Source organism: Odocoileus virginianus, chromosome 18, assembly GCF_023699985.2.
Source record: "Odocoileus virginianus isolate 20LAN1187 ecotype Illinois chromosome 18, Ovbor_1.2, whole genome shotgun sequence".
Lineage (NCBI taxonomy): Eukaryota > Metazoa > Chordata > Mammalia > Artiodactyla > Cervidae > Odocoileus > Odocoileus virginianus.
In genome coordinates, this window is record NC_069691.1 from 35,764,342 (window position 1) to 35,776,814 (window position 12,473).

A 12,473-nucleotide genomic window follows, 5' to 3' on the forward strand; every position below is an offset into this window, starting at 1 on the left:
GGATTATTGCAATGGGTGATGGAAATCTAGCTCAGGGAAAACAACTGAATACAGACAGGGTAGCTTTTCTGTGGTTAAATGGGAGGATTCCCCAGTGGCTCAGCAGTAAAGAATCTGCCTGCAATGCAGGAGACATGGGTTGGATCCCTGGATGGGGAAGATCCCCTGGAGGAGGGCATGGCAACCCATTCCAGTATTCTTACTGGGAAAATCCCATGGACAGAGGAGCCTGACGGGCTATAGTCCATAGGGTCACAAAAAATTGGACATGACTGAAGAAAACAGCAAGCAAGAAACAGTTTGGGGGGAGTCATTTAAGAACACTGTTGGTGATCTGATGCCCAGGACACTAGGCAAGGAGCCACGCCCTGGGGACCTGAGCTCTATACACCCTCTTTTTTTCCTGATGCTTCCTGGCAGTTCCTCTCTGGCTCCTTACCATTACCCTCTTCGGGGCTAGCCCTTAGGATTCTATGGTTGCAAGCAAAAAAGAAACTTTCTGTTAACATGGAAAAGGGAATTTATTTGAGAGAAATGGGAGAACTAAGTGGATTGAAAGAAATTCAGGAATCAAGTTTAGAAACAATAGGCATAGTGTTCTCTGGGGTTCTGGGCAGTGGGAACTGATGGGTGTCTCCCTACAGGGCCATTGGCCCCAACTTAAAAAAATTTTTTTTTTCTGTTTTTGTATCATTTTACTCAAATGTCTAAGGCCCAGGATACAGACAGGGAGGCTTCCTTCAGCTGTGTAGTTGGTGCTAGAAGAATAGTTCCCTTCCCGAAGTAGACCTCAGGATGCTGAAGCTGAGGGAAAGAGAGGCCGCCCCCTACCCCCAGGGGTCTCTCTCTAGAACCTGGGTGATGTCATGAGAGCAGAGCTCCACTCAAGAAACGCTGATGACTGACGATGCCTTCAGATAGGATGGACAAAACCCGTTTCTGTGATGATCAAGGGGAGAGAGTACACATGTCCTCCAGCAGTTAGTACATGCGCTGGGGAGGGTCACACTTCCACACTGGAACTGAGCACCACAACACCGGAAAAATGAAGGAAGATGAAACCCCGAGTGCATCTGATGGGCAAACATTAGGAGGTTTTCATTTGGGAGGTTCCAGGGTGGTGAGTTTCTTCCAGCCTTGTTGAAGAAGAAATGAAGTTTAGAATATGGTTCTTCCCACGATGGGAGCCAAAAGGTGAGAAGAGTAGGTATATTATGTAAGAAAACTGGAAAAAGCCATCTCCGGAGATGATAAGATGGTGGCATTGCAGAGCTGAGTCCTAACCCAGCTCCACACTGACTGTCATGCTAGCCAGCACGAGTTAACCAATTCACTGTGTTTTGGGAATGTGTTAAAATGGGCCATGACTTACTCCTGCCTGCATAGTGCTAAGTAAATTAAAATTTTACATGTCATTAGGACACTCTGTGGGAATTCATGTGGAAGACTTGAAGGTGGCATGCACCTGAGAGCAAGTAGCCAAGTCAATGCCTTTTGCCCAGGCAGGTGGTCCCACACATCGGGTGGTGGGTGTGACAGAAAAGGGCTTCTGACTTTCTTCTGCTGGCCACATTCTTCATTCTGAAACAATTGTTCCAACATGCCCCATACCACAGTTCTCAACTTGTTCCAGAGCTTCCAAGTTTTGCAGCTCATGGCTTACTTCTGGTTTGCGGTTCTACCTTCCCCATTCATGTGACTTTGGCGCTGGTTCTCTGGCTTTGACCTTTGCCTTTTGCCTTGAGTCTGCCTCAGTTTCCCACCAGTTACTACTTTCCACTGTCTTGGTAAATACTCCAAGTTATAGGATTGATTTTGGACCCAGTAATTTGAGTGATATACTCTCCAGTCAGGTGCCCTGATCCCTTGAGAAGACCTGGGCAGTGATAAAAAAAGCCCGTGTTAATGAAATGTTCCTCAGTCTTGGCAATTCCACGTGGAATCATCCCTCTGCCCCATTCGTGTATCTTCCTGTATTTATGCATCAACTCTCGGTAGTTTCTAATAATTTATCTCTCCTTTTACCATTTCATTAACCTGCTAGGCAATATTTCTGTATGCTTCAAGAAAAGCTCTGTAAAGGTTGCTTTCAGTGAGGGGTGAAATGATTTCTATAAATAACTTGCAAATCAATTGTTCAGCTTGTAGAAATCTTGATGAAGAAAGGTGCTATTAAATGTGAAACACATTTAATAAAACTTCATTTAAAAACTTCATTTGATGTTTCAAGAGAACAGCATCGAAACATGTATATCTAGGGTGAAACAGATCACCAGCCCAGGTTGGATGCATGAGACAAGTGCTCAGGCCTGGTGCACTGGGAGGACCCAGAGGGATGGGGTGGAGAGGGAGGTGGGAGGGGGGACCGGGATGGGGAATACATGTAAATCCATGGCTAATTCAATGTATGACAAAAACCACTGCAATGCTGTAAAGTAATTAGCCTCCAACTAATAAAAATAAATGGAAAAAAAAATAAAAAAAAATAAAAAAAAATAAAAACTTCATTTGAGTGTGCAGCGTGCTACTAATAGGGCTTCCTACTGGCTCTGCGGTAAAGAATTTGCCTGCGATGCAGAAGACATGGGTTCGATTGCTGGGTCAGGAAGACCCCCTGGAGGAGGAAATGGCAACCCACTCCAGTATTCTTGCCTGGAGAATCCCATGGACTGAGGAGCCTGGCGGGCTACAGTCTATGGGTTTGCAAAGAGTCAGACATGACTGAAGTGACTAAACACAGCATACAGCACACATGCTACTCATATTCTATAAAGAGATCCCTGGACTTAGAGTCGGGCAAACCTGATAACCTGGGCTTGCTGGCTCCCTGCTTGTGTGACTTTAAGCAAATCATGTAACTTCTCCAGAACCTCAGTTTTTTTTTTCTTTCTGCAAAATGAGGGAATAACATCTCCCTCATTGTACGATGGCAAAACCAAAACAAGAGAACACGTGTAATTGCTAATAAGACGCTAGATGCTCTTTGGTAGGTGGATTACATTTTTGTTAAATCTGAATTTGAAAACTGAACCTAAAGGTGACTGCAAATAGAGGTTGGGGTCTATGAGAAAGTGCTGGGGATTTTTCCTGTTTTAAAAAAAAGAGTTGTACTTCAGTTGACTAGAGATCAGATTTCCTTCGAATGAGTTTTGTTTTTCCCTTCATTTTAAGATACAAATCAGATGTGTTCCTGGTGAATAACTTTCACTGAGAAAATACACTAGAAGTACACTTGGAGAAATTTTAAAAATATCTCACTGATTCTGGGTTTCTTAAGTGTCCCCAGCATACATGGCCTTCTCTAAGCCACAGGCATGGTTCTTATTTTGCATGTCCCAATGCTATGCTCAAAACTCTCAGAATTTAAATTCTCTTAGTGTGTTATTTTGAGTAAATATAATGTCTCACAAGGTTAAGCTACAAGCTACTAGTGCTACAGCTGAGTGCATAAGATAAATTACAGTTGACCCTTGAACTATATGAAGTTATGGATTTGGACCCTCCACACGACTGAAAATCTGTGTATAACTTAACAGTTAACAACTTAACAGTTGCGCAGTCGCCCAGTCGTGTCCGACTCTGTGACCCCATGAACGGTATCCCACCAGACTCCTCTGTCTATCGGATTTTCCAGGCAAGGATACTGGAGTGGGTTGCCATTTCCTCCTCCAGAGGATCTTCCCCATACAGGGATCAAACTTGTGTCTCCTGAACTGCAGGCAGATTCTTTACTGCTGAGGCACTGGGGAAGCCCATAACTTGTAGTTGGCCATCCACATGTGTGTTTCCATATATGTAGTTCTTCTGGATCAGTAGTTCCTCCATAGCTGTGGTTCCAACCAACCTTGGATTGTGTCATTACTGCAACATTTACTGTTGAAAAATATCCACATATAAGTGGACCTGCAGAGTTCAAAGCTGTGTGGTTCAAAGGATCAACTGTAGTTTGGTTTAAATCTTACATAAATCTGAGATTTTAAATTCTATGGAATAAATTAATGTACATTTATTAAAACAATAAATCTTTAATGAAAGATCCCTTTACTGAGATGGAGGAGAAAGAACATATATTAGGGACTGCATTGATAACAACTATTTTCTTAGTCATTTTACTTATCATTACTTCACATTTTCAACACAACCTAACAAATCAATTATCATTATTGCCATTTTACAGAGGAGGCTCATTAAGTGGTCTAAGTACATGAGCTCATTAAGTGGTTGAAGCCATAAATGGTACAGCTTTCCAGACTCCCTAGCTAGTGCCCTTTTATACTAGGGCTTCCCAAAGAGGGAAAAATTGCAGCTAATCAGTCACTTGTCCTACAATTTTTTATAAAGGTTTGAGCTTTCCTCAAAAAGTCACATTCTGAGATTACTCAATTTGTGTCAACAAGATTGCTACAACTCTGATGATCTGATATTCTCACTAGTAAGGGGAGCAATTGAGAGACATCTGGATGTTAAGGCACTTCTTTCAACATAACTAATACTCAGAATATTCATTCTATTATAGAGTATGGTAATGAGATCCATGACATCATGTTTATGAGACTTTTCAAGGAGTAAATGCCACAGACCAGTTGATATGAAAGGAAAAGGACTTGTCACTGTAGCACTAATGTCATTTTCATCATAAGCAAAAGGCTTTCACTTCTGGCCACCTCTCATGTGTAAGGCCCTATACTAGCGCTGATGTTTTCTCCCACCAGTATCTATCCCTCTTTTTGGATACAGCACCTCAGCCGTCATGGAGGACCACTTTCTCTTCTACTGTGTGGAGGGAGGACTGGATCCCATCCTCAGCTTCATGGGACCAGGTGGCTTGGTCTGGTTCAGTTGCTGTATTATACTTCCTGGCCATAGCTGCCAGCTGGTTAAATGCTGGAATTGATGGAGGAACCACTGGGAAAGAGCAGTTGGCTCTCCTTTGGGGGTTTCTATATTCTGCACATTTGTGCCCAATTCACAAGTTGGAATTCTAATGCCTGACGTGATGGTATGAGGAGGCAGGGCCTGTGGGCGGTGCTCAGGTCACAAGGGTGCAGCCCTCCTGAATTACTGTTTTATAAAAGAGACCTCACACAGCTCCCTAACCTCTGGTACCATGGGAGGAAACAGCAGAAAGATGCTGTCAGTGAATCAGGAAGCAAGCTCTCACCAGACACTGAACCGACCAGCACCTTGATCTTCAACTTCCAGAACAGTGACAAATAAACTTATAAGCTATCCAGTCTCCAGTATTTTGTTACAGCTGTCTGAATGGACCAGGACATGGATGCTCGGCTGATGCAATGAACACACAGAGTTGCTTATGTCTTTCTTGTTTATTGTACAAAGAGCTTGAGTCAGAAGACAATGGAGAAAAAAACAATGTTGAAGGCAAGAGAAATACAGAGAGAAGCAAAACCCAAATGTATTGCTTGATACCTCCCTAGATTCAGCCATGCCTGAAGCTGCTGGACAACTCATTTTCTAAGTTAATGCATTTCCTTTTTCTTTTTATTTACTGTCATTTAAAAAAGTACAGACAATTCTATGCACTAGGTTTTTATACATTATCACCTAACTCTTTGACTTATCGTATAGGTAAGTGTAACTTCTCCCATTTTAAAGAAAATTCAGTCCCGAAGTTCTAAATCGTTTTCCTCTATGGTTCATAGGATAACAGCTGGTGCTAAACAATGGATGCGCACAGTGCACAGTAGATCCTGGGAGGAAAGGAGGGATTGGCTGAAGTATATTCACCACCAAAGAGGCCTACTTCCTTTCTTTATGTGTGTGTGTGTGTGCACCAGCAAAAGAGAAAACAGCATTGCAATGAAGCAAAAGAATCATAGATTTATAGACAAATCTCTACATAATAAACACCTTTGAAGCTGCCCAAGATAATTTCAGAAGTCTAACGCCAGAAATCTAACTCAAGGAGATGTTTTATTCAAGTTAAGTCCACTGGCAACACTGGAACACTCTCTGTCTTTGAAGATATAACCAAGACAGAATGAGAGGAACCCCCACAAGCATAGGATGCACACGCCTGTAAGAGAGGTTCTGGAAGGGTCTTTCATTAGGAGCCAGAGGTCTCAGGATGGAATAAGGCTCAGCATGGTGCCTGTTGACCCCTGCGACTTACATTGATGTGGTGACCACAAGGAAGGCTGAGCTGTGAAATATACACCCAAGGAAGAGAAGAACATTTCATGGGTACAGAGAGATGGGAGCCGAGGAGGTTATTTAGAAAACTAAGAAAAGAACTACTGGGAGCCAGTCTTCCCAGAGCTTGGGGTGGCTGAAGACCACGTGGAGGGCTCTGTTCCTGCTGACTCAGTCCTCCATGGGCCACTGTCATGGTTGTGTGTACTATTACTAACCTACTACCCCTGGAGAAGGAAATGGCAACCCACTCCAGTACTCTTGCCTGGAAAATCCTATGGACGGAGGAGCCTGGTGGGCTAGTCCATGGGGTCGCAAAGAGTCAGACACGACTGAGTGACTTCACTTTCACTCACTTTCCTTGAAGTGGACTCACTTTTCTTCTACTTAAATACATCCTTGCTGATTCTAGGTAATACATTTAGAGAAAGCATGGGTTTAGTCTACCAATTACATACTTTCTCCACTCTATGTTAAAATAAGCATATAATCATTAAAAATGTTTGTTGTACCACCTAAAATCTTTTCAAGAGCCCCAGTGATGTTTATGCTACTCACTGCAAAATACTAGCTCTGTATGGAACAAGTACTGGTCTTCAAGTCAGGAACACCAGGTGTGAGGATGTCAGATTCTTCCCTGAGAAGCTGTGTTACTCACAGAGCCTGTGTTTCAGTGCCGTTTTCATGAGCCCCCTCTATCCCCTTCCCTCTGCTCTGACCCCTCCAAGCGTGTGCATCCTCAGCTATGTTCAACTCTTTGTGACCCTATGGACAGTAGCCCACCAGGTTCCTCTGCCCATGATATTCTCCAGGCAAGAATACTGGTGTGGGTTGCCATTTCCTCCTCCAGGGGATCTTCCCGACCCAGGGACCGGACTTGCATCTCCTGTGTCTCCTGCATTGGCAGGCAGATTCTTTACCACTGAGTCATCCAGGAAACCCCCTGACACCCCCAAAGTCTCAGCTTTATACTCCAAGGCAGAAGGTGTGTGCAGGCAAATACTGGCATTGGAAAGACGAGTATAACAGTCAAACTTGGACTTTTGCAAGAGCTTGAGTACATGATTACTACCTTCTCTCAACAGAAAGGGGTAAAGAATGACTTAGAAGTTCATTGCCTTATCCCATATCCAAAAGAAAGGGCCACCAAATGACATACTTATAAATGAGTGGTAACTATGTACACATAATTAAAATGCAATTTTGAAATTCTTTCAAACCTTAGTAGGAAGCCATATTAAGTAGAAACAAGTCATATCTATAAAAGTCACAAAAGAGTCACTACCTGAACTTTGGGAACAGACTTCCAAAGACAGATTTTGAGAATGCTTTTTCCCATCTGAATCTTATAGACACTAACAATGATCTGACCAAATTTTTTCGGAGCCATACTTGAAGAAGACTTCAATTTAGATGTTGATGAACTAGAGCACTGCAAGATGAAATGGAAGCTCCCTTATGAAGACCTTTCTTTTTTATGCTTTTAATTACATGTTGCGGCTTCTCTGTGGATAAAATATGCCAGTAGTAAGACATAAAACATGGTTTTCCTTCTGGATTGTAAGGAAAAAGATGCTTTATATATTTGATGAATTCAGATGTAGTAATGGCTTCTCATCCTTTGAATATTCTTTATTCACTCAATCTGCTTTATTTTTCTTTCAAACACGTGTCACTATATTTCAGTATTTCATTTGATGTGTTTAGTGTCTCTTTCCTCCTCAAGACTATAAGCTTTCTGAGGGCAAGGACTTTGGATTCTCGATGGAGTCTGCCTAGAACCTAACAAAATGTCCAGCACATAGTAGGTACTCAATAAAAGTTTGTTGAATGAATGAATGCTGGTTAATAATCAAATGTTTGCAATTCACAAATCCTCCTATTTTTTCAAGATCTTAAAAGCACACACTTGTTAGTCATTTGACCTTTGTCAAGTCACTTAATCACCTCTCTTATGCCTCTTGAGATACCATCAACTCACTGGGAAACTGTGGGAATAAGATGAAGGAATATTCATGAAAGTGTAGGCCCCTCTATGTAAGTGTTGACATATCTACTCATGTGTGTATGTATGTGTGTATATATATGTAGATATATGTGTATGCGTGTATATATATATGTGCATGTATGTGTATATACATACATACATATATGTGTATAGTTGAAACTCTTTGGCCCAGGATCTAGCTCACAGTAGGTGCACCATAAATGTCTATTATTCATATTATTCATTGATTTTGCTACAGAAAATAGTTATTTCTTTCTCAGTTGTTAGTATCCCTGTTCCAAGCCAAGAAATCAATAGATGAAAGCATTGCCTTTATATATCTTAACTATTACTCTTTATATATCTATAGTATGAAGATGCTTCCAAGCTCTTCTCAGTGAAGTACATTTAGAGGATAAAAACAGAACAGGACGTTGACAAGGCTGATACACACTAAAGTTGTTTTTTCTGTCCCTTCTAAAAGGTCACTTTTGTTTTTAAGATACTTCTTACAGATAGAAAACAGTGTCAGGGAAAAGAGGAACGTGAATTTTAAAAAGGTGCCTTCTTCGGCAATTTTTCTTCCTTCCTTCCTGTCACCTTCCTCCTTCCCTTCCTTCCTGCTTCCACCTCTCTCTCCATTTATGTCTCTCTCTCTCTCAGTTGTCTTTATCCATTAATTAGACTTAAAATTTTTTGTTATCTTCTTCATATAAAATAAATATCTAAAAAAATAAGTAGATAAGGAGTAATGCTTGTTCCTTGGAAGAAAAGCTATGACCAACCCAGATAGCATATTAAAATTAGAGACATTACTTTGCCAACGAATGTCCATATAGTCAAAGCTATGGTTTTTTTAGTAGTCAGGTACAGATGTGAGAGTTGAATCATAAAAAAAGCTAAGCACGGAGGATTGATGCTTTTGAACTGTGGTGCTGGAGAAGACTCTTGAGACTCCCTTGGACAGCAAGGAGATCAAACTAGTCAATCCCAAAGAAATCAATCCTGGCTATTTATTGGAAGGACTGATGCTGAAGCTCCAATACTTTGGCCACTTGATGCAAAGAGCCAATTCATTGGAAAAGACCCTGATGGTGGGAAAGGTTGAAGATGGGAGGAGAAGCGGACGACAGAGGATGAGATGTTTGGAGGGCATCACCAACTCAATGGACATGAGTTCGAGCAAACTCCGGGAGGTAGTAAAGGATAGGGAAGCCTGGTGTGCTGCAGTCCATGGGTCACAAAGAGTGGGACACAACTTAGTGACTAAACAACAACTAGAACTGATTTGTTATTCAGGTTGTGGGGAACAAAGTATATTTATATCTCCAGACCTTTACAACTTATTTCACTTTTATTCTCTGATTAAGAGAAGGCTATAGGGTAAGTTACTGGTTAGAGACTTTTTAAAGGTGAATGCTGACCAAAGGAAAGATAAGAAGAACTGTGATTAGATGAACATGCATTACATGTTTCAAGGGTTGAAAATGCAATGCTGAGAAATGTACTTTAAACTGCATATAATTTTTAATATCACCTATAGGGATTTATCACAAAGAATTCAGATATCCCTGGGTCCTGGCTGAAGCGTGGAAATGCCCCTCGGGAGCATGGCGGGTCTGCCCAGGGCACCGCAGGGGCATCAAAACATGAAATAGAGATAAACCTGACAAGATATACAAGGGGAATGGGATGGAGACTAGAAAAATGAGAACAGGAAAACACGGATGGCAATGGGCCACTTTTGCCTGAGTTTGGTATCTCTTAGATGGGAAAATGCAGACCCCTGGCAAGCTTGCTGCCCTGGCATCGGTTAGACTTCAAGGATTGCATAAGCCTGTGTACCATCAGCTGAGTGTGGGGGTCATGTTGTCATCATGAACACAAGGCACATTGCATTTTCTGGAAACAAATGGGAGCAAAAAGTATACTCCTCACATACTGGCTACCAAGGTGGGTTTAAACAAGTAACAGCTGCTCAACTTCACCGGAAGGGTCCAGTAGCAATCGTAAAACTAGCTATTTATGGCATGCTGCCAAAAAACCTTCACAGAGGAACTCTGACGCAGAGGTTGCATCTTTTCCCAGATGAAGATATACCAGAAGATATTCTTAAGAATTTAACAGAAGAGCTTCCTCAACCACGAAAGGTGCCCAGACGTCTAGATGAGTACACACAAGAAGAAATAGAGGCTCTTCCAAGAGTTTGGTCTCCACCTGAGGATTATCGGCTGTAGGAAGAAGAAAATTTCAGAAAATAATGGTGTGGTGCTTGAAACTCCTTCCTCAGGGCAGGATGAAGCAACAGCTGCCTTCTGATGGGAAACCTGCCCTGGGAGCTGAAAGTTTGTGGGGAAAGGTCGGGAAGGGATATTCCTTCATTAGGAAATTGCAGTAAAATGTTATTTTATAGAACTATTTTATTGTGTAATGCGATTTGAATGTTGGAAACAGTAAATAAAACTGCCCCTAACTAAAAAAAAAAAAAAAAGAATTCAGATATGCACAAAGATACAAGGACAAGGACACTAGACAAGGATGATGATGGTAGCATTGGTTCTGGAGGTAAGAAATTGCAAATCCTAGTTTCTCATACCTTTCAGGCAGGTGAGACTACCCTATGGAGACATGAGGCTTAGTGTCAGAGGAAAGTTAACCTCAGAAGCTTTGGACTCAGAGACGCCAAACGCAGGCAAGGGTGGGCAGAGTGCAGAGTGCAAATGACTAAGTGGCTGTACCAGGCTCTTCTTGTCTGATCCTCCTCGATCAAGGACAGGAAAGTGGAGGAGTCTTTCTGCAGAAAGCGGATGAGCCCAGAGAAAATGCTTTTAGAGACTTAAACTTGAAGCAAATAAAAAGCCCAGTCTATCCTCTATTTACTCTAGAGCAGTGGTTCTCAACTTGGGGGGTGGAAGGGGGAAGAACTGTCTCTAAGGGACGACTGGAGACAGTTTTGATTGTCTTGACTAGAGGCGAGCAGTGCCACTGGCATCTCGTGGGTACAGACCAGAGAAATCACTCAAGATCCTACCAGGCACATAATAGACCCCACAACAATGACTTATTCAGCTCCAACTTTCAATAACACTGCTGTTGAACCTTGGCTTAGAGTAAAGCCCACAGTTAATGCCTGTCCCTGCCTAGAATCACTCACAGAGGACTTCAGCTGGCTTCAAAGGATGAACTTTTGGACTTCCTCCACAAATATGAATGGCTGGTCCTTCCACCACACATCTGACAAAAGCCCCACAATGAACGGTAGAGACAAAAACAAATAAACACCCATCTAATAAGAAAAAGCACCCAATAATATAAAATGATTGGCAGGAACATAGACTATGCAAAAAACTTAAAAAAACAACGGAACACCTGTAGTTGGTACAACCAGTCCTGAAATGTAATTTGGTGCTATCTAGCAAACATAAAGCTGAACAAACTGACCCAGTAGTTCCACTTGTAGGGATTTATATCAGAGACACTCTTGCATGTGTCATGAAGAAAGATGGACAGATTATCACTGAAGCATTGTTTATTAACAGCAAAAAACCTAACTGTTCACCAAAAAGAGAATGGATGGATTGACAGCAGTCTATTCATGTAGTTGAAAGCCATGAATTGTTTAAAATGAGTGATATGGAGCTACACATTTCAATATAGATACATTTCACAGACACAATGTTGACCAAAAAAGCACATTTACAGAAGACCCTATTCATTAACATACTACTTATATAAGTTTAGAAATGTGATATTTTACTGTACATCTTTTAAGGATTTGTTATGTCTATTATGTATGTATGTAAAGCAATACATTTTAGTATCTATCAGATTCAAGGTGGAGGTTCCTTCTAGAAGGAAATGTTTTATTTCTTAAGCTGAATTTGGGGTTTAGAGTTGATTATTATATTATATTTTTTATGTCTTTGTTATGTTCCAAATTACATTACATAAAAAGTATTTTAGTATTTTCAGAAAGAGAAAATAAAATACTATATCCAGTAAAAAGTAATATTCTCATTCATGAAGTAGGAATTCTAAAAATACAGTTGTTCTAAAAAAATTTAATGTTCAGTCAAGTTATTACATGCTTTAAAATAGAAAATTAAAATGTATGTATAGGGTTTAAAATAATCTATAATTTAATTCCAAACACATAATTTCAATGTAGCCTCAATAGCATCACTCTAAAATGAACTGATTTTTTTCTTTTCTAATAACAGCATATAAAAAAACTGAATCATGTACCCATTTGGAGCATCTTGACGAAGGTGAAAGAGGAGGGTGAAAATTCTGGCTTGAAACTCAATATTAAAAAACTAAGATCATGGCATCC

The 12,473-nt window shown here is 41.0% G+C and overlaps 1 protein-coding gene and 1 pseudogene across 6 annotated transcripts in view; one reads left to right on the forward strand and one right to left on the reverse strand.

Moving 5' to 3' along the window:
- The window catches only part of SLC24A2 (solute carrier family 24 member 2), a 279,623-nt gene that overhangs the window by 163,449 nt on the left and 103,701 nt on the right, over nt 1-12,473 (reverse strand). The gene's annotated exons all lie outside the window — the stretch shown is intronic.
- LOC110144192 (large ribosomal subunit protein uL13m pseudogene) lies at nt 9,848-10,555 on the forward strand (annotated as a pseudogene).